Genomic DNA, 23,019 nt, shown 5'->3' on the forward strand with positions numbered 1-23,019 from the left:
CTCATTCAGGAACATAATTAGTTTCTGTTGCTATTGAGGTTAAAATAGAAGTAATAAAGTAAAATTTTATGTATATAGAAAAAAATAAAATCTTATACACACACACACACAGGAAAACATGCACCTAAACACTGAGCAAGTTTCCAAATGTGTATTTATACTACAGAAAAAAATAAAATAAAACCTAACCAAGTACAGCACCATAAAGCTCTTCTTTACCAGGATGACAGAAAATAAGTAGCATGGTCATTATCTGTTTCCCAAGTTTCCAAGGAAATGTTCCTTGAGTTGCTAGTTTCCACTTCCCTCACTTGGGTAAATAATGAAAGCAGGTATGTCAGTGTCCCTTGCCTAGAAAGAGCCTGAAAAAAATGCCAAGCTGTTAATCAAGTCAAGGTTTGTACTTGTGTCCTCTTCCCCATTCATTTACAAGGATTCTTACATGTCCCCAAATGACGGTTGTGCCTGGAATTCATTAGCAAGTTGAAAGCCAAGTTCTTTTTTCCCACAGTATGGTAGGAGGTACTCAGATGAGCTCTGAGAAAGTCTTGAATGAATTGATGGGAGTGAGCTTTCATATTACATAAAAAGCAGAAAGATAATGATTTAAATGGCCTGAGCAAACACAGGTCATAAACATCTTTCCTTCAGGAAAGAAAATATTTAGTCAACTGACAATAAAACTAAGCTCACACACACACAAGTGCACAACCAGTTTGACCAAATAACAGCGATTCTGATTTTCAGGATTCCCAATGACAAGTAAAGTAGGTTCTTTGGCACCCTGGACCTATATACATTTGTAGCAGCCAACTGGAACCACAGGAATCTTTATTTTAGGCCATTTCTTCTGTGAAGTCTCAAGGTCATCATCAGGGCAGGAGAGACACACTTTTAGGAAATTGGATGTAAAAGGATTAAATCCCTGCTGTTAGCCTATTTTAGGGGCTACAAACAGAAAATTAGAAAGCAGGCTCACAGTTTCCAATGCTTTGATTACTAGACCAATGTGACAGGTTTTTTTAGTTTGAGCTGGAGGGGTAAGAGACTCAGAAAACCACATTCTCCCACACAGGATAACCAGAATATTTCTTAGAAGTAATGGGAAGAATAGTATTACTTGAATGAATGAATAAATGAATGAATGAGTGGAAAAGTATTTATTTGTTTACTGCAAAACACTATGGTAAACCCTGAGGGTACAAACAGAAAAGTAAGACTGCTCCAAGTCTAAAGGAGCTCCTAGATTTACCTAGAAGATAACACCTATAGGAGATTTCAACTGCAATGGGTTAGATGTTCTTAGGGAACAGGAGCAAAGCAGATGGTGATGCATCTGCTTTGGTGTCATTTCCATTGAAAAAACCTATCGATCCATTTAACAGTGATAAGGACTTTGACAACATGAATTTTCTTCTCTGAATCCTCAGTAAGCTGCTGAGGAAGTGAGAGCTGCAGTACCTGTAATGTCAATTGCCAAGTTATATCTCCATAAAGGTTCCTTCCCATGATGATGAATGTGAGGGCTAGGCTGAATGGAAGGAAGGAAGGAAGGAAGGAAGGAAGGAAGGAAGGAAGGAAGGAATGGATAGGGTGGCTTAGAGTGAGGAAAATTCATTTTCCTGAGTTCAAATCTGGTCTTAGACACTTACCAGCTGTGTGACCCTGGGCACAACTGTTATACAACAGAGTTAAAGTTGCAATGATTATATTATTTTCCAAATAAACACAGAAAATGCAAGGTATAACTGATCAGTGGTCAAGTCTACCAACAGGTCTTAACAAGCAAGTGTTGGCAGGCAAGCATGTTGTGCATTGTCAGGAAGTCCAGCATGTATCAGCAGGAATGTGTGCACGTACTGACTTGTTTATAATATAATACTATATGGTTACATGATGCAACATTGCATCATCAAAATTTCAATGCAGGAAAAAACCCCACAAAATTATAATAAATTATTAAATTTAAGATGCATAATTTTAAAAAATATATATTTTCTATTTTTTAAAATGACAGAAATTTCAACAACAACAAAACATTAAAGTACTAAACAAGTAGATTGCCAGGGGGACTCCAAGTAATTTTTTTTCAAAAGGGGGTAGTAGGCCAAATAACTTTGGGAACCTCTGGACTAGGTTATAAACCATAGAGTACCCTGAATTTTGTATTCACTCCCTCCAAGTCCTGCAGCATTATCAAATGTCCACACAGAACCCAAGGTCTCTATTTTCAAATACTCCTTGAATCAGCAAGGAGTCATGATTCAGTATAACTCAAGGGCCTACCATATACCAGGTTTTATTCTGGGTGCAAAGGATACAAATACAAAGCAGTCTCTGCTCTCAGGGAGCTTATCTTTTATTGGAAGGAAACAAGGACAAAGGAAAGTCAATACAAAACATATTCTAATGTAATTTTGACACGGAAGGGAGTGTGCTAAAAATTGGGAGAATAAGGAAAGGCGATAATAGCACTGGAACTGAGATTTGAAAGAAACTTTTCATTCCAAGAGGAGGAAATGAAGAAAGAATTGCAGGCATGTGGATGGCCTGCACAACAATATGGAGGAAGGAAGGTAGGAGAAGGGATATCACATACAGAGAGTAGAACATAGGCCAAACTGATACAAATGCAGAACACATACAGAAAAGTAGTGTGACATAAGACTGGAAAGAGGTCAGGGTCAGATAGTTCAGAGTTCTAAATGCCAGCCTGAAGGATTTATTACATTTTACCCTGGGAGACATTAAAGCATCCTGAGCAGAGGAGAGTCCTGGTTAGCCCTGTGATTTAGAAATAGCATGTAATCCAAAATTGGATAATTATTTTCTTTGGAACAACTCTTTATTGATTTTTTTTACATATACTTCACCAGAAAATACTTTCAATATAAGCTTCAAAGAAACATGTATATGAAGTCTCCTCATGTACAACAGTTTGCATTCTTGCACTTGGAGCATGTAACAAAGAGTATGTGATCAAGACATAAAACCCAGTAGGGTACCTCCAAGAGGGTCCAGATGTTGTATATATAAATATCTCAGTACTACCTAGCACATTATAATAAATATTCAAATGTTTCATTAAGTATTTCCAAACTTGAATCTGCTCAGGTTTAAGAATCAAGATTAGGAATCTCCAGGTTTCCCACAAACACACTGGTCACCTTACTAAGTGACAATAGAACTGAAGAATTCCTTTTATTGACTGTTTGATAATATCCCCTCTGGTATATAAGTTCTCCAACACCTGTACTTAGTTTCCCCTCTAAGAGATACTAACAACTATTGTGGTAGGAGAGGGTATGAGTCAGTCGTGTATGGGATGGGAAAACAGGACATAAAAGTTCAACATCACTGATGTGAGCAATGAACTATAATTCTAACCTATATTTAAATGTCAGAATCCACTAGTAATTACCTCCTGCCGTTCTCTCTGTTCCTCAGTTCAATGCATCCCCAGAATGTGAAACTCATCCTAATAATTAAGCACTGGGAAACATTTTTTGGTCTGTGAAAATTAAATTCGTATAAATTCAAGCTATTGTATGAGGTTCTCCTGAATCTCACAAGCCCACAGTGACCCCATCAGTTACACTGATGATAAAGGAATTTTAACTCAGTCACTCTTCTTGACTCAAATCTTCTGGGTGTTATTGGGGGTATAAATCTAGCTATACATCGGGTCAATTCAAAGTCACACCCAATGTGAGATCGGAATTTAAAATAACAAAGATAAACACTTGCTTGGGGGCACTAAAGAAATTACAGAAATATCACTCCCAATCCCAGAAAGCAATAGGGATGATGGAGGAAAGATATGGTACATTCCTGGCAGCATTTGATATGTGTTTCCCATGGGAAATTCTAAGGGCTTCTTGCTTCTTCATCTTCAAAGAGGATAACTTCAAGTCAGATTTAACTTCATACTCAGAGATCTTCACTGATAAGGGACTCTATTTCTAAGAGGATAATCAAAGCCACAGTACTCTCTCCACTGCTAGATCATTTTCCAGACCAAAAATAAAAGAACGTAGGAGGAGAAGATGAGCAGAGAAAACAGCCAATGGGACAAATAACTTAATGAACTGTGTGGACTTATTTGGTCACTGGAACATGACTCTAGATCCAGGGGAACCATCTGTTAAGCAACCAACAGCCATTCAAAATGGAACTAGTTTCCATGGAACCACCTAGTGAAATACTCTGAGAAATGAAGTATTTGTATTTGTATACAGGAACCTCTTATACCCCAAAATAGATGAGAATAATGGCCACTGGACTTCCAGTGGTTGGATGGCTCTATAGAACTGGTGGTGGTTCAGGCACAGGCCTACATATATGTTCACCAAGCAAGGAAGTCCAATAAGTTCTCAGTTACAAACTTTGTTGCTCTCTTATGCACTTACCAGAATTCCATTTTGTATTGTAGCTATTTCTGTTCTTCTCTTAATGCCGCAAATAGAATTGTTTCTTTAAGACAAGGAATGTACCTTAATATTCTTAGCATTCTTCCCAAAACGTAGCACATAACTGTTGAATTAATGAATGGAATGGGGGAATGAATGAACGAATGAATGAATGAATGGATATTACCCTGATCCTTCTTTTGCCTCCATCACATTTTACCTGTTGTCATATTTATTTGTGTAGCCGTCATCCTCTTATTAAATTATAAATTCCTTAAGGTCAGAAGGTATATAATTTTCCATTTGTATATCCCTAACACCTAGTATAGTGTCATGCCCATAGTAAGTACTTAATTAATGTTTGCTAAAATGAAGTAGAATACTTACTAGCAAATGCCATTTAGTGAATAGACAAACACACATCTCAGTTGCCCTGAGGGTATTACAGCACAAGAATCAGTACTGATAATAATGATCCTGACTTTTTTTTAATAGACAATAAACTCTACATAGTAAATAGAGGGGCAGCCTTGGAGTTAATAAGACCTGGGTTCAAGTCCTATCTCTGACAAATTCTAACTGTATAAACATGAGAAAATCACAGCCTCTCATTCCTCCAGACAACTCTTTACGTTTCCATGTTGGGAGTCCACTGCACGGATAAAATCAGAAATTTGAACCCAAAACAAAAAACTACCCTTAACCACCTCTTTTCCTCCAGGATTACTGGCTTGTTGTGGCAGAGAGGTTGTATAACTAAACAAAACTATGCCATACAGCATCACCGAAGACAGACAGGTCATAGTGGAATGTTCTGACAAAAGTGACCAAATGGAGAAGAAAATGGAAAACTACTTTAGTATCTTTGCCAAAAAGACCCCACGGACAGTAAGCTTGAAAGTTTGGGAGAAAGTGGAGGACTATCCTATGCGATCATGAGGTCACAAAGAGTCGGACATGACTGAATGACTGAACAATAATGATGACCTCTGAATTGTGCCAGATGTTTTAGAAAGTTTTTTTTTATTCTGAATTTAAGCATTAAAAAAAGATAATTTCCATATATACAGCAGAACATAAAAAGATATATATGAAACCACAAATCCCATTTCATTCCACTTGCTTCTTTTAAAAAGTATATATTGATTCCACGCATTTTTAAAAACTATCTTACCAATTTGTCCCTGGTCCTAGAATTCCTTCTGTTCTATTTTGTGCATTTTTTTAAATGGGGTTTGGGGTTTTTTTGGGGGGGTTGGTATCGCTGTTGCTAATCTGTCCTATCCCTCCCAATTAAAAGACTGGAGAGGGGGGAAAAACGTGACAAATATTCTCAGCCAAACAAAATGACTCCACAATATGCTCATAGCCAAAAATGCATTTTCTTTCTGCACTGTAAATCCACCACTATGCTGACTAAGTGTTGGGTAACGTGCTTAATCAGAGGTCTTCCGGAGATATGGCTGGACATCGCATTATTGATCAGAATTTTTAAGTAGTTTTTCTTTACAATGCTGCTGTCCTAATCCTGTTTCTGCTCACTTCATTTTACTTCTATTCATACTATCCAGGATTCTCTGAAGTTCTATCTTGTCTTTTCTTACAATGCTATAATATTCCATTACACTGACATAATTTGTTCAACCATGCCCCAACTGATGGCCATACCCTTAGATTCTAATTCTTTTCAGCTATTTATTTTTTTCCCCATTTAAACCCTGCTTCAGGGTCAGGAACTTTGTTTTGCTTCTGACTCTTCCCTCTCAGGTATTATCCTCCTTAACACTCTACCCTAATACTCCATTTGGTTCATTGTTCAGTTTGATGAATTTCTACACCAAACTATTTGTGTGTGTATAATGCATGTATGTATATATGTACTCAACTCTCCTTTGTCTGTTTCAGATAAGAATGAAGCTCATTTGATACCCACTCCACCAACCCCTTTTTCCATGTTTGTTATATTCTTAGGGCACCTCAATTATGAGAAATAGCAAATTCCACTCCTTTCTACACTAATGTGCATTCTTCCTTTTACCGTCACTTCTCTTTTCCCTCTTAAAGACCCCAGAACCAACCCACCTCTAGGTCTGAGTTTGCTTTTTTTTTTCCTTTTTTTTGTATTCATCTGCCAACCTTTGAAGATATTAAGGTTTTGAAGGGACACTTGTTTCTTCTCCACTCTACTAAAATGTTAGAAATACTTCATCATACAGACTCTTCCAATTGCTCACATAAATTTATCTTTCTAGGTTTCTCTTAACTCTTGCATTTATATTTCAAAGTTTCTTCTCAGTTCTAATCTTTTCATCAAAATTGTTTGAAAGTCCTTTATTCTATTAAGGATCTATTTTTCCTTCCTATAGGATTACAGGAAACTTTTCAGGGCAAAGGCAAGTAATTTTTTATTATAATTATAAAGCTAGCTGAATCCTCTGAGAAGGACTCCTGGGCAAAGCCAAAGCTGAGGCCTCTCTGTCCCTGCTGCCTTCCCAGAGAGTTCAGCTACTGGGGGAGATAAAATACAGCTTGCAGGTCAAATCCAGCCCACTGCCTGTTTGTGTATAGCCCATGAGCTAAGAATAGTTTTCACCTCTTTTAAACAAAGCTTTATTGTATTTGAACATGTAAAAATCATTCTTAACCCAGCTGCAATGGTCCTACAAAAACAGTGGTGGACCTGATTTGGCCCTTAGGATGCAGCTTGATGCCCTTGAGCTAGAGCTCTGTACTCACTCCAATTCCTGGAATTCTGCTCCTCAATTCTATTGATAACTTTCCCTCTAGAAACTCTCTGGGCTATAGTCAAGTTTCCTTGGCCTATCCACACACAATTCTTGTATAATGACATTCTAGTCATCCTAGTTCAAAAATCTTTTTTGCACTAAGGCCCTTTGATTTATTGATAAATTGAGATGTATTCTTAACTAGTTAAAGTATTAGATCTAAAATGCTGTGAGGTAGGTTGGCCCCATCCTTACTTATGTATTTTCTAGATATAGAAAACCTATATCTTTTGCCTTTGGGAATATTACATTTCAGTATCTTCTCTGTTTATACTGGGAGACTCCAGGCCTTGTATGATCCTGGCCTTAGTTCCGAAGTACTTGAAATCCTTCTTACAATATTAAGATGCTTACAATATTATTTTCCTTGATGTAGGAAATCTAGATTTTGTATATGACAATCCTGGGATTTTTCCTTTTGGGGTTTATTTCAGGAAATGATCACTTCCGAAGATCTTCACTTTTCCTTTCAGTTCTAATAGATCTTAGCAGTTTCATTTATGATTTCTTGAAATAGAATGTCCAAGGTTTTACTAATATCATGACTTTCAGGAATTCTTAAATTCTCTCTCTTCAAAATGTTTTCCAGGTCAGTTTTTTTTATATTATAATGTTATACATACACACATATGCATATACACATGTATATTTATATCTTATATTTTCTTCCATTTTTCAATCTTTTAATTCTTTACTAATGCTTCTTGCAATCTCATGAAGTCACTGATTTCTGTATGGTCTTTTCTAATTTTCAAGAAGCCTGTTCATTGGGTAAATTTTAACACTTTCTCTTCTAAGCTGTTTATTTTCTTCTAATTCTCTCCTACAGAATGTTTATCTCATTTTTAAATCTCCTGCTTCAGTTCATCTTGGTATTCATATAGTCCTTGTAGAAAATCCATTTTTTCCTTTGAATTTACACTTGTGATTGTTACAAAATTACTTTCTCTTTCTAGGCTGGATTTTTTTGACATTTCTAGATCTACAATATTATAAATATGTAGTTTTATATAAATATATGTATATTTATGCAATATTTCTTATATGATCAGTGTCTTTTTTGGTTTACTCATTGTCTCACTTTAGCTTTGTAGCAAGGTGCTGTACTTTTGGGCACGATGGTCAGCCCTGCTTGGTCTTGTCCTCATTCACCTGGCTTTCTGCACTGACCTCTACCTCCAGGGGTTAGGCATCCTGGATCTTTGATATTTAGAGCCTTGGATCTTCATGGCCCTCTATGGTATCTCAAGAAAGAATGCTCCTGAAAGCCCCTGGGCACCTGGGCTATCCCAGTCTGAGTTCTAGCCTACCGAAAACAAATAGTCCTGGTGATTTTAAGGCCCCTGCTATGGGTTTCTGACTGTCCTGTGACTTTCTCAAGAGGGCTCTCCACTTTAGCTACCTCTGGACACAGAGCTCTGCAGGCTATGTCTATCTCTGGACCATCTCTGGTAAGGCTGGAACTAGTTTTGCCTATGCTAGTTTTAGATATTCTCATGGCCCCCTTTTTTTATTACCCATGGCATTTGACTGACTTATTCTGTAGTTCTAAGTTAGAATAGGTCACTTACTATAGTTTTGCATTGCATTTCTTGAAAATTGTTGGGTCTGATGTGAATTTCAGATTTTTTACTGGATTAGGTACATAGGAGCTGGGCAGTCTGCCTCTATTCAGACAGCCAGAAGTCTTTAGAAAAATGTCTGCCAGAAATTAATGTTTTAAATGTTTGGTTCTTAAAGGAATAAACTTAATTAATACAAAAAATTATTTTATATAAACACCTCTTTACCTAATGAAGACACATCATGTATCAGGAAAACTGGGTTTTAGTCCTCACATATTACTACATGTAAGAAAAAAAAAGGGGGGGGGGCGGCTAGGTGGTGCAGTGAGTAAAGTGCCGCCCCAGAGTCAGGAGGACCCAAGTTTGGTTCCAGCCTCAGACACTTAACACCCACACAAAAAGACTAGCCATGTAACTTTGGGCAAGTTACTTAACCCCAATTGCTCTCCAAAAAGGCAAAAAAAAAAAAAAAAGGCTTAACAATCTGTTTTATTATGCTGTCCTTCTCTACGGAGGTGATAGCTATCATACAGTAGAAATAGAAACACTACGTGGCACAAAGAAATAAGAAGTTCTCCTATATTTAATATCGATGGTAATTGCAGAATACAGAGATTTCAGAAGCATTCTGGGTGTTGTACACAAAAATATATTTGTGTGGGCTGATGAAGAGCACTAAGGTTTGTTTCTAGCAATAAATCACTTAGATAGACATCCACTCCTGGGGTGTCAAAGGGAATAACCTTCAATGGGTTCACAGTCAGACAAATCTACCAAAATCAATACTGATTGCTTAACAGGTGACATTTAAAGAATATTTAACATTTGTGGATACAATTATCCTTCTGGGCATTTTGTATGGGTCAGGTATTTTGAATTTCAAAATGGCAAGATATCTGACTGGTAGCTAAATGGGAATGCCAGCACACAGATGTAAATTAAAACCGTGGAAACTGGAATCTACCATCATTAAGGAGGTAATAACTCTCATAAAGCCAGTTCCAGTGCATAATTAAGACATGTTTCAACTGATTAACTAACACACCCATTGCCCAAAAGATGTAAAGAAGTGCTTCAAAATGGGTATGGATTCCTGCAATAAACCAAACAAATGAGGATAAAGTTGACAGCTCTGGAATAAGCTGTTTGCCATTGTAGAGAACGGAAGCAGAAGGGACATTGGCTTAACTCACAGAGCCCTTCACAAATGTCACTGCCTCAGAACTAGAAATTAAGGTTAGAGCAACAGAATCGGTACTTTGGAGAAGGAAGGAAGCATTTATTAAGCACCCACTATGTGCCAGGCACCACTTCACAAATAATATCTCATTTGATCCTGACAACAACCCTGGGAAGTAGGCGCAATTATTATCCCTATTTTACAGTTGAGGAAAATGAGGCAAACAGAGGTTAAGTGACTTGCTCAGAGTCACACAGCTAGTGTCTAAGGCAAACATAACCCTGAATTAAGCCAATACGTAATGCTGATGGCAGTTACTTATTTCTAAATACTCTCAAGTTGAGAGGGAAATTGTGGCTGGTAGATAAAGGTGGTAGTAAAGGAGTCAGAAAGCCCTAGAATATTATCCTACTTGGGATGCTACTGTATCTCTGTGAGTGTTTCATCATTTGTAAAATGGGAGTGATATTACCTATAAAATCTACCTGACAAGATGGTTGTGAGGCTCAAATGGGATCAAGCATGTAAATCACTTTGCAAATTGTAAAGCACTATGTAAATGTCTGCTAAATGTCATTATCATTATTAGTCCATTACAAGAAATATGTCTTCTGAAAAAATGAAGGGATGTGTCCAGTACAACTGATTCAGGCTTGGAAATCTGCTTAGAAGGAAGTGTCCTTGATGTTCTATAATTAGATGAAGCCAAATAAAATATAGGAAGAGTAAAGGCAAGTGGGGAGGTTTTTAAAGAGGGGGTACTTGGTACAAATAATGCAAGTCCCTTCCTACAGGAAGGATTCTCAACCTTTCCTAAACCACTCCATGGAAAAGGTCCCACAGGTCTTGTTGTATCACAGTGAATCAAGCAGTATCTAAAAGCTTTTATGCCATGAGTAAGTTTCTCACACCCCTGCAAAACACAATAGGCAAGCATCATCCTGTTTTTGTTGATGGAGAAACTGAGGTACAGAGATCAGCTGATTTCCCCAATGAGTCAGAGACCTGCTCCAGAATAAAACCATAGAGCTATAGATTCCCTAGCTTTGAGTTCTAGGCTCTGCCCTTTTCAGATCCCAATTACTTTCAATCAGTGTTTTTTAATTTATTGAGAAAAAAAATGTCTATTCAATTGTAAAATATTTCTTCCTTTGTCACCTATGTGTAAGGCACTGCCTGTGCGTAATAAATACAGGCCCTAGCATTAAGATCTCTGCTTCTTGGCAAACTACCAGTTAACAGCTCCCAAGACAATTTCCCATAACATGTGCTCTGACACAATCCATCCTGTTTTAAGCTCTTCTCATGTTCCCAACTCGTTCTCTAAAGATGGAAGGAAAAGCACATAGAGAAGAATTCACGCAGTATCCTTTTTATACAAGTATATGTTTTAGCAATCTCCATCCCTGTTCTGTGCTTCATTTGGCACGCAAGGCATCTGTATTTGCCCCTCTAATCCTGGCTTCTTTTGAAGTCACCACACCTTTCCTATTAATCCAGACCAAGTGATGAAGTACACATGAGTGAATTAAGCAATGGGTTATTGAAGAAAATAAGCTATCTTAACTGTGAGCAAGCTGAATCTCCACACCTTTGCATTAGTCTACCTAGGCCACGTTCCCTATTTGGTAGATTATCCCTCTCTATTTTCTCTCCTAATCCCTCTTATCATGCAAATCTGTCCTTTCAGAAATGATGAGTTGTGGGAATGAGGTTGAAACAAGTAGCCAGGCGGTAACCCTAAAACACTGCCAACACTGGTTTTCAATTCTCTATCTATTCCACTGAACAAATAATGCTGATGGTGGTGGGTGTCACTACAGAGGGTACAGTTGGCTGGTCAATATGGTCAACACTCATCATTGCCCTTTCCTCCCTACCCCCTTTCTTTCTGGGCATTAAATCAGCCACACCCTATGACAATAATTAGCTAATTTGTTTTTAACCTAGGGGCAATATAATGACTCCTTAAGAGAATATAGTCCTATTCTCTGCTTGTTTTATGGGCTTTGTATTAAAAGAAAAGTTAAAAGTACAATTGCAATAGCTCAGATCCCCCAGTTAGAAAAATTGCTAATATTTGGACAGAGATTTGATTCTCTACCCTAATTAGAATTTGTTTATCTCTAGTTAATCCCTAGCTAATCTTTATGGTTGAAGAAAAAAAAAATAGAGACTATCAGAAATGTTAGAGTAAAGGAAAAAATAGAATATGTTCACGGTGTCTTTTAATAGACACTAGAAGGATAAATTTATCCTTAGTCTTTGAAGGGGTAGATATAATCAAGAGCTTCAGTCTGAGTCTTCTGCCTTGAGATGTTTGTTAAGGGGTGATGGCCTCAGTCTCTCCTTCTTTGCCAATCCTCAACTCTTACTTTTTCTTTCTCCTTTTGTCTGTTGTCCCCCCTTCTGATTTCTTCCAGCCCAGTTCTTGAGGTCCTCCTTCTGCCTCCCTGTCTGTCTCTTCAAGGTTATAAGTGTCTAAGAACTCCACGGCATCAATCAACCAACTCTACTTTCCAATTTAGAGATCTCCGTAATCCCAAAGAAGTTTCAGGACCAAAAGAGAAGGTTAATCCTTTTGAACGATAAATTTCAAAATGCCAATTGGTTCTCAAAGTACAGTTACATAGAGATCCACAATCTCTGTCATACAGAGATTATCAAGAGTAGAGGACAGATCATTACGGAAAACCTGAATGTGTGAAATTGCCTCTTCAATCTGTCTTGATAGAGCCCTGATCTGCCAAATTTAAGAGCATGTTTTTTTTGAAACTTGAAAGTTTTACATTATGCCTTTTACAAAGTAGGCATGTAAAAGTAATTTAATAAATGTTTATTTTACTGGTCCCTGTTACAGTTTTATTTGTTTTATTACCTTATTATTTTCCTATATGTACCTGGTGTAATGGCATACAAATATATACAACTTTAAAGAACTCATATTAATATTTAAGGTTTATTTAGAGAGACTCTTGATTTTAATGTTGTGCAGAGCCAGCAATAGGAACTAATATAGGGGCCAAAATCCATTTAACAAATGGCACAAGGATCCCCGCTACCTTTAGAAAATTCAGAGAGAAGAAAACAAAGTGCTTTTTTCCTAAAGGTCAAATAACTCATATTTTAAAAACAAACAAAACCCTCAAAACTATTAGGTTGTGAAAATTCCCCAACTCTCTTCATAATCAAAAAGCCCACAACTATAACAAATGACAATGAGCATCAGATACTAAAGGAAGTATAATCTTTATGCTGAAGAGACTTATTTTCAATTTGCCATTGAAATAATTTCTTGATCCATACATACATGATTTCTTATAGAACTAGCTTGATTTTTTTCTAGTTTTTCCAAGTTAACCTGGCTGCAAACAATATTTCTAAAACCCGGTTACACAGTATGGCTCCTCTTTCCTGCACATTCCTCATGACAATTCTCATTGTAAATGTTTGCTTTAGACTTAATCTGCAGCTTTACAAAGATTATGTCCTGAGCACATATTTGTTTTCAAATGGGTCCCTGCATTGGTTGGACAAATTTTTTTTATTATTATTTTTATAATTGTCACTATTGGCTTCTCTTTTTCCATTCTTGGATTAGGATTTGTTGTGGGATTGTTGGTTTGGTTTTTTTTTGGTGGGGGGGGGGGAGATGTGGAGATGGAGGTATGCAGCAAATCCTCTAAGTCTCTCAAAGACAAGCATCATATCTTAATATTTTTGTACAGACCCCACCCCACAGGGCCTAGTATAGTATCTCATAGAGAGATGGTGTAAATAAATGTTTGTTGCCACTGAATAAATGATTTAATGAAAAGGTAATGAGCAAAATAAAGATTTCCAGCCCAAGAATAGTGAAGACAGGCATAGAACTAGGGAGGGGGTAGTTGTTAGCCTGATCAAATACTCTTCAAGCTAAATCTCATCAAATGCTTTGTTCCTATTCCCAAATCCTTATGATGGGAGTATAATTTTGCCTGCCAGACAGATTTGAAGTTTTTTCAGAGTATATCTGCTATTTCTTTTGTATGCTTGCTCCTGAACCCCACCATGCCCAGAATAGTGATCTGCCTATTAATAATAATAATAATCAATAACTGGTGTTTCAATGACTCTAGGATACTGACTCTGAAACAATATTATAGTACTTAAAATACTTTCCTGGGCTTTGGAGACTTGGAGATAGAGCTATAACTGGCGTTGGGTAAGTAGGGTTTTGTCTCAGGACACCAAAATTTAGAGAGTGTTGACAAGGCAGTCTTGGGCTGATTCCCACTCATTCCTCAGTTGCCACACTCAAGGGGAACTCTTCCTAGCGTAGCACCACTCCTGAAAAGCAATGGTCTCATCTTTCTTGTTCTTATCCTAAATCCTGTTTCTTTTGCCCATTTTTGCCATACCGGTGACCTCTGGCTTACCCTGCCCCCAAATCTCCCTGATAGCCAATCCTTCAGCAACTAGAAACCAAGCACATAGGAGCAGACTGCCTCCCCTGCTCTCACCTCCTCCATGCTCCTTAGGAACCCTAGGAACAAAAATTCCTTGTTATAGCTCTGCTTGGAGTAACTTCCCACTTTCATAGGAACAAAACCAAGAGCTAAAAATGCTCTTTGGAGTCTATCATCTTTGTCTTTGTTACTCTCCGTAGGTATTTCTCTTTCCCACCTGCCCAACCATACCATGAGAAGGATGAATTTCTAAATCCTAGAACATCAGCTAAATTACTAACTGCCTAGACTTTCTCTTCTCTAGCTGAAAGAAAAATACAATTCTATAGGAGCAGTGTCATAGCCAATTGGATCTCAAGTTCTAACCAATTTATTCTCAATTAAATGAATTCTTAGCTCAGTTCAGATAAGGTGTGAATCAAGTCTCACCACTGACTACTGACCTGCTGCAAGCTTCACTAATATAAAATTCTTAATCTAATAATACCTGTAGGTCAAAAGTTCTCCTACAAGGGACCCTGTTCTTAAATTTTTTTTAAATATAAATGTATTTTAATTATAGTTACTTTTATTTTTAATAATTTTATTATCTTTTTTACATAATCTAGATTTTCCTCTATGCCTCTCCTTCTCCTTCACCTGCCCCCCACCCAGAGAACCACATCTTATAACAAAGAATTTATTTTTAAAAAGATGAGAAAAATTTCAACAAAACTGGTCAGTACATTGAAAAAGTCTGACAAATGTAATGCTCCACATCTGTGGACTGACACCTCTCCCTATACATACCTCTGCAAAAGAATTGGGGAGAGTGTCTTCTAAATTTTCTTTGGGGGCTCTATCTTTCTAAAGACATAGAAATATAACCCCAGCTCAAACTGCTGATTGTTAAATTTTCTGTGTAAACATCTATACTTCAGAAATAAGCAAATGCTACAAATCAGAATTAATTTATTGTTTTTGTTGATTGTCCAGACTTAAGAAAGTGATGGGAAAAATGTCAAATATTCAAATTAAATTTAAAAGTGTGTCATAGGTACATTTCCCTCCTCCACCCCAGCCATTAGTTAAACATCTACCGGTACATTCCCAAATCCCCTGAGGCACTGAGTGACCAAAAGACCTTGACACTGGAAAGGGCATAACAAACACACTGACTAGTGGGAAAAATGTCCCCATGGCTACAGGGTCTATGTGTCCTTCAGGTTCTTACCTCTGCCACACAATCATTGCAAGCCAAGCCTAGGCTAGTCTCAGCACCAATACATTGAATCGTCTCTGAGCTGAGATGGTCAGTTTATCCAGAGACATCACCAGCAATAGGTGGGACTCATCCAGGGCTCTTTACTGTGCCAGTTGTTGGGTGAATAAGCAGGCACTACTACCACACTAGGCTTTGATAATAGGTATCACCATCCTCCAAGCAGTTCTGCCTACAAGGGACTCAGTACCAACAACTGCAGCTGTCTGCCAGGGTGCCCAGTTGAATATAATGCTATCCACAGTAGCAGTGCCTGGAGCATTGTTGGGCAAGGAAATTGTCTGTGAAGCTCTTTGTCAGGGAGAGAAAATTCTGGGCAAAAGGAACATAGTGTGAAAACACAGCTCTCATCATCATAACACTTATTGGATTTCTCTTCAGGTAGAACCAAATCAAGCCCAAAGTACCTCAATGTCTGTTCTAAGATTCTTCCCATAAAGTCTTAGCTACTCCCTGGTGGGAAACTGCAATTACTCAGACATTGTCCTACCACCTACAGTGTAGGGAATAAAGGTAAGGTTTGGGGTTAATGGGCTCCTATGCCGCCTGTCCTAAGCTTCTGGGGCATTTTGGTGGCATTATGGACAGACCGTGCTACTTAGTCTCTCCTTGGGTTTTCAGGATATTACTCTCTTGGTCTCTTTCTACATGCATGATCATTCTATTTCTGGAAGGAGTTTAGATTTAAAGCTGGAAAGAACCTTAGAGGTCATTTAATCCAAGCCTTTTAGTTTACAAAGACAAAACCCAGCCAGATTGTGACTTGTCTAAGGCAATACAAAAGCAGCAGGGCTAGCATTTGGACCAAGGTTCTGTGATTCCACATCCAGTGAATTTCCTTTATTACTCTGCCATGCTACCTCTCTGCAACCTTCTCTGTTGGTTTGTCATCCATATCTCACCCCCAGCTGTGAGTGTCTTGAGTCCTTTTATCTTCTCTTTCTATAGCCTTTATTTTGGTGAACTCATCAACACCCATAGGCTCAATTAGCAACCCTAAGTAAATGACTCATCATTCAATAAATCCAACCCCTATCCCTGTCTTGTTCTCTAGCTCCAAATTGCCTAATGTCTTCATTAACAGGGGTTTGCCATAGGCATCTCAAGTTCAACATGTCCAAAACAGAACTCGGTATCTTTCCCCCAAACCAGCCTTCTCCCTCATTTCCCTATTTCTGTTGAGGGTACCAAGGACTTCTTTCCAGTCACCTGAGTTCACAATCTTCATGTTATCCTAGACTCCCTTCTACCTTATTCCCTCTCATAAAAAAATCTGTTTCCAACTCTTACTGAGTCTACTATCATGTTTCCTTGAATTCACCCCCTTGTCTCCATTCATATGACCAGCATCTTAGTTTAGGCTTTTGTCACCTCTAGCTTGGATTATTTCAACAGCCTCCAAATTGGTCTCCCTCTCTATCTCCAAGATCTCCCCTCTCTGAACCCTCTTCTATATAACTGTCAAAATTATATTCCTAAAGGATGGATCTGAGCATCCTAATACCCTGCTCAAGAAGCTTCAGTGGCTCCCTGTTACCTCTTGGATAAAATATAAACTCCTCCGTTTAAAATTTCAACCTGGCTCTGACTGATCTTTCTAGCCTACTTTCACATTTTTTTCCCTACTTACTGGATTACAGGTATGTGATACTTCTCTTCTCTCTGTGTCTTTGAACAGATTGTCCCTCACACCTGAAATACATTCATTCATTCCTCACTCCTACTTCTTAGAATTCCTAACTTTGTTTAAAGTGAAATACAAAGACAACAGAAGGAAATTCAGAGGGAAACCCAAAAAAGCAGGATAATTTTGAAAGTAATATGTTGAATTTATTATATGCTTTTAAAAATATATGTAATAAGATTATTTTAAGTAATATGTTAGATTTATTACATACTTTTAAAAAGTATATGTAACAAAATTACTATTAAGTAATATGTTGAATTTCTTATATACTTTTAAAAGTATATGTAATAAGATTCATGGTTTCATATATAACCTTCTTTATCTCTTCTATTTGGTAAGTGGAAATTCTGATTTGGGAGAAAATGTTTACTAAGTGCAGAATTTTTTTTCAAAATTACAAATGTAATCAATCTTTATACACAAAACCCTTCCTGAACCCATGCCCCTAGATATTAGTGCTATACCCCACAATTGCTTTGGTTTTTTAAATTTTATTTTACTTTGTATTATCTTTCTGCTACATAATTTTCCCCAGTAGAATGTAAACTCCTTGAGAGTAGGGATTGTTTTGTTTTTGTCTTTGTATTCTCCTAACACCTAACACACAGTTACTACTTTGTAAATCATTTTTGAATGAATGAATGAGTGAATGAATGAACTATTCTGCTAGCTGCCAATGGAGTGATCAAACTCTTTGTCCCAGACCAGGGGAATAAAACCTACCAAATCCAAAACACTAAGGTGCATCCATTGTCCCTCCTAAAAGAGACATACGGTACAAACCTGACCTTGATAACAACACAATATCTGCCTTTTTTCCTACTGTGTCATCCTCTCGGAAAAAATTACATGGAGGGAAGAGATTAATAAGTTGCTTTTCCACTACTGCTGTTTTGGAACGTCTCTAATCACAAGTGTGGGGGTGGGATAGAACCATAGGTGAACCCCAAAAGGCTACACAACAAAACAAACAAAAAACTGTCACCAATCACCAATACAAATAAAAATTCTTTTCTGTCAGATGAAACTTGCCTGGTTCCAAATCTCTGTAGCCTAAAGGAAGGGAGGGGATGGGAACAACTCGTCCCTCATGAACCTGAGCCAAACCAGCAGAACAACAAAATCAGAACTGTAAAAACCAGTGAGGTGTGTGGTTGTCTTAAAATACACCATGCAAGAGGGAAATAGTTGGGGGACATAGAGGTGAATCTTTTCACAATGGTAAAGAGCAGCAACCTTTCCTGATCCAGGATCTATCTTTCCAGACAGGCCTAGGTTTTATTTCTGAGTAAAGAGAAGCTTTGGAAAGTCTAGTTTTCTGCTAGCTTGCTGAACATGCCCCAAGCTGACACCTACAAAAATGACCATAGCAGTCTTCAGGTTTTAGAACTTTTGACTTAGTTCTCTTCAGGGACAATCCGGGGCAGATATACTTCATCATTAATTAATCAGAATTTTTTAAGGGCTTACTATGTGCCGGGAACTGTGCAAAGTGCTGGGGATACAAAAAGAAAACCCAAGGCAGTCTCTGCCCTCAAGAAGCTTACATTCTAACTGGAAGAAATATCATATACATAGGGGAATGGTGACCTCAAGAGGGATATTTTGGTTTGAAAAGTCTCAGAGATGCTATAGGGATGCTATAGGGATGTAGGTAGATAATAGCCTTTCCAGTAGAGCTCTCCAAGGGCTCCTCCTTAGGTCCCTTTTTAAACACAAAAGGAAAGAGATAGCTGAGTCCCCAAATCACAAAAATCGTAAATTTGGAGTGGGGGGTGGTGGTGGTGGCAGTGCTTGAGAGAAAAAGAAGAGAAAAGTCTATTAGATCAGTAAATCACCTGAGAGGAGTGGATAGCTCTTAAAAATCTTCTAGCGGGGCGGCCAGGTAGCACAGCAAGTAAGAGCACCCGCTCCAGTGTTGAGAAGACCTGGAGATCGAATCCCGGGCTCAGACACTTAGCACTCACCCAGAAACACCTGGCCATGTAACCTTGAGCAAGTTACTTAACCCCAATTGCTTAGGGGCGGCGGTCAGGTGGCTCAGCGAGTAAGAGTACCGGCTCCAGTGTTGGGACGACCTGGAGATCGAATCCTGGGCTCGGACACTCAGCACCACACCCAGAAACACCAGGCCGTGTAACCTTGAGCAAGTTACTTAACCCCAATTGCTAAAAAAAAAAAAAAGATCTTCTAGCACAGGTAATAGGGCTTCACAATGCAGGAAACTAGCAATTCAAATGACTCTCCAACCAGTTCCAAGGCCTTAGGGTTAGGGGAGTTCATTACTGGGGTTCCTCGAGGAAAAAAAATTCCACAAATAGAGTACTTAAGGAGAGGGTGGGAACATCTTTCCTTGCCTTAGAAGATGCCCCACCCATTTGGGCAAAGTAAGAGAAAAAATGACAAAGATGCCTATTTTAGGAAATCCCTCTGTGATGCAGGAGCTGCCCTTGGGCCTAAACCAGCATTGCTGGGATTGCATAAGGATGATTGCATTTTTAGGTTGTTAGGGCAAGCTGACCTCAGCCTTACTTCCCTGAGGCATGACCATCAAGTCTGACAGCTCTATTTTATACTCTGATCTGATTTTTATTTAATCTTTGCTGTGCAGTAACACTATTCTTAAGTGTAAACCAGCTATAACATTATTATTTTGAGATGTCTCAAGCAGGAGTTCTTAACCTAGGGTCCAGGAACTTGAATGGGAAGAAAAGAAAACCTATATATTAATTTTTTACTAAACTTTGGTTTCCTTTGTGATCCCATGTATTTCATTTTGTGCATTTAAAATCATTATTCTGAGATGGAGTCCAGAGGCTTCAACAAAAGGAATCCACGACACACAAAAATTAAGAATCCTTGCTCTAAAGAGAGAGGGATGATAGCAGGTGTAACTCCCCCTCCCCCTTAACCATAGATCTTTATATTAAGGGGAAGAAGAGGTTCCAATTCACCCCTGCCCCAAGTGGTAGAAACACATTATCCTACTTTTGCTCTTCAATTTTCACTTTATTTCCCCAGTATCCTAATGAGTATGGATTGGAAAAGGAAGATTAGTACACCAGGTTGGGTCAGATCACCCCTGCTCCCCAAAAAGACAATTCCTCTTCCCACTCCTTTGAGCAAGGAGAAGGCAACCGCTCTAAATTCGGCACTTCTGTAGAATTCCTACTTTTCATCTTCACTGAGAGCAGATCACCAAGGAAAGCCCTGATTCTGCCCCAATGGGCACACATGCCCTTTTGACCCTTTTGGTCACTCCTTTTTGCTATGGAATGTGCCATTGCCATATAAAAGAAAATTTGAGCAAACTAATCTGAGTTTGTGGTGTTATTTGGGAGCAATGAAGAATGGGGGTGGGGAGAGATACCCGAGTCTGGAATAAAAAAGCTGTAGACTCATTCAGTGCCTCATGGGGAGATTGGAAAATGAGGGGGCAGCTGCCCAGAAAGTATGGCCCTGGGAAGTTCCCACCTGTTGGCATTCCCCAGGCTAACAGTCCTTATCTAGTCCAATGTGATAAACAAAGAGAAATAAAAGAAGAGAGATCTTAACTTGAAGCTTTATCACAAAAACAAGTAGAGTATATTTATTGTAATACAGTAGATTATATTGTTATAGTATCATGTTATATAATGCTGTTATGTTATGTCATATTTTGCTATAGTATGTTATATTATGTCATGTTATGTTATAGTATGTTATGTTCTCTTATAGTGTAGTGTGTTATGAGTATAATATGTGATCATATTAAATTTATTAAATTGTCATGTATCTTATATTGTCACATTGTTTCATATCATATGGTAATGTATCATATCATATTTTAGTGGATCAAAAAATCAAGGACAAAACAGGGCTAGAAGACAGAGACTGAAGCACAAAGGCTTTCCTGATTCCTTCATCCTCAGCACTGAGGCCTAGGCTAACACTTATACAGGATGTCTCAAAAGTCTTGGTGCAGTTTTCAGCTTCAATTACAAAACTTCACTAGACCCTTTAGTACCCTCTGTCTCCATCCTCACTGACTCTCCTATTACTGCTTTCAAGTACAGTTTGTTTTATTCATTGTAGTTGGATCCCCTACACTTAGCAGAGTTCCTGGCACATCTTAGGCCCTTAATAAATACTTATTGATTGACTGTGACTCTCCTTTGCTGTGGACAATTGAGGGTATTGTTTGAGTTCAGGGAAAACCTGGACGATTAGTCAGTTTGGGGGATGTGGGGAAGAGTGAACATTAAGAGTGTTAGTGTGATAACAAATTACTCTGTTTCCTTTGGGGATAACAAGAGTAGAACCGGTCTCTCTTACCTTAATTTTAATATGCAGAAGTTACAATGAAACAGATTTAGGCATGATGAAATAATAATAATGGCTAGCTTTTATATAGCTCCTACTATGTGCCAGGCACTGTGTTAAGTGCTTTGCAATTATTATCTCGTTTGGTCCTCACAACATCACTTGGGAGGGAGGTGCTATGATTATCCCCATTTTACAGATGAGGAAACTGAGGCGAACAGAGGTCAAGTCACTTGCCCAGGGTCATATAACTAGTAAGTGTCTGAGACCAGTGACAGTCTCAGGTCTTACTGAGTCCAGGTCCAGCATTCTACCTGTGTAGCATTCTCACATAGCTCTTCAGAAGTAGAATGGGCTACCTCAGGAGAGCTGGTTTTCAGGCTAAGGCTGGATGACCACTTCTTGGGCTGGTTGTAGAAGGGATTCTCATTTACGTATCATAGGGACTGGACAGACTCTGAGGTTCCTTCCAGCTCTGATATTCCTTGATAATGTGGCCCATCTAATGCCACACAAGTTAGTGATAGAACCCAGATGTAGTTCCTGGCTCTCTCCAGCCTTCTGTGGACCATATAGCATAATCATCAATCTATGGTAGTGAATGAATTTTGAGATACACTCAGGCACCTCAAATACTTTGTTTCTCATCCCTTATAATTTACCCAATACCTCCAAAATACAGACCAACAATATACCAACAATTTAGAGTACAGTACAGGGTACATTTACAATAATACATTTAGAGGCAATAAGCAACATTTGTTAAAAGGGCCCTCTTAACACTCTTGGCTAACTGAAAAAGAAACAGGTCTCCAGGGAAGAGAAGTCTCCACTTTTGTGTGCCACTCGGGTGAAATTTAAGCTAATTTGGGGCACACATATGCTCCTGACCCCTCCATTGTCTGTCTCTTACCCACATTTCCTGTTACACTGCTCAGTTCACATGACTCAGCACACTCTCCTTTGTCCTGCAGGATCTCTCAATTTCCAGGGATGCAGTGGGTCAGTCTGCTTCCCAGAAGCCTCTGCTTCAGGAACCAGTTACTGTCCACAGGCCCTTCCCCTCCCCCCCTTCCCCAGCCTGCAATCTAATTCTGCAGGGCTTCAGGTCTGCTGTACACACACCACTGAGAGTTTTGGTGCAAAGAAGAAAGCTGCAGGGGTGGGGAGGGGCAGCTGATATCTCTGCAGCATTTAGGAAAATGTAGTGGAAGGGCAAGCAGAGTCATGTCTCTGGAAGAAATTGTTGGGGCTTAATAATCATGATCTTTATTAACACTCACTAACATTATTCATGAGATACTAATTTAGCAAAGAAAGACTTAGCTGATAGACCTTAATTCTATATCCCAGAGCTTTTTTTTCTCTTCTTCCTGACATG

General features: G+C 38.5%; 1 long non-coding RNA gene across 3 annotated transcripts in view; it reads right to left on the reverse strand.

Annotated features, from left to right (window-relative positions):
* Positions 1-22,812, reverse strand: part of LOC138148842 (uncharacterized) — a 156,358-nt gene extending 133,546 nt beyond the window's left edge. For all 3 annotated transcript variants that reach the window (XR_011165191.1, XR_011165190.1, XR_011165192.1), the window contains exon 1: positions 22,552-22,812. This is a non-coding gene — a long non-coding RNA (uncharacterized lncRNA). The remainder of the gene's footprint in view (positions 1-22,551) is intronic.
* Positions 22,813-23,019: the final 207 nt, after the last annotated feature.

This window comes from Petaurus breviceps, unplaced genomic scaffold (genome assembly GCF_028583685.1).
Source record: "Petaurus breviceps papuanus isolate PSGF00001 unplaced genomic scaffold, PetGlider_PUasm1.0 90842, whole genome shotgun sequence".
NCBI lineage: Eukaryota > Metazoa > Chordata > Mammalia > Diprotodontia > Petauridae > Petaurus > Petaurus breviceps.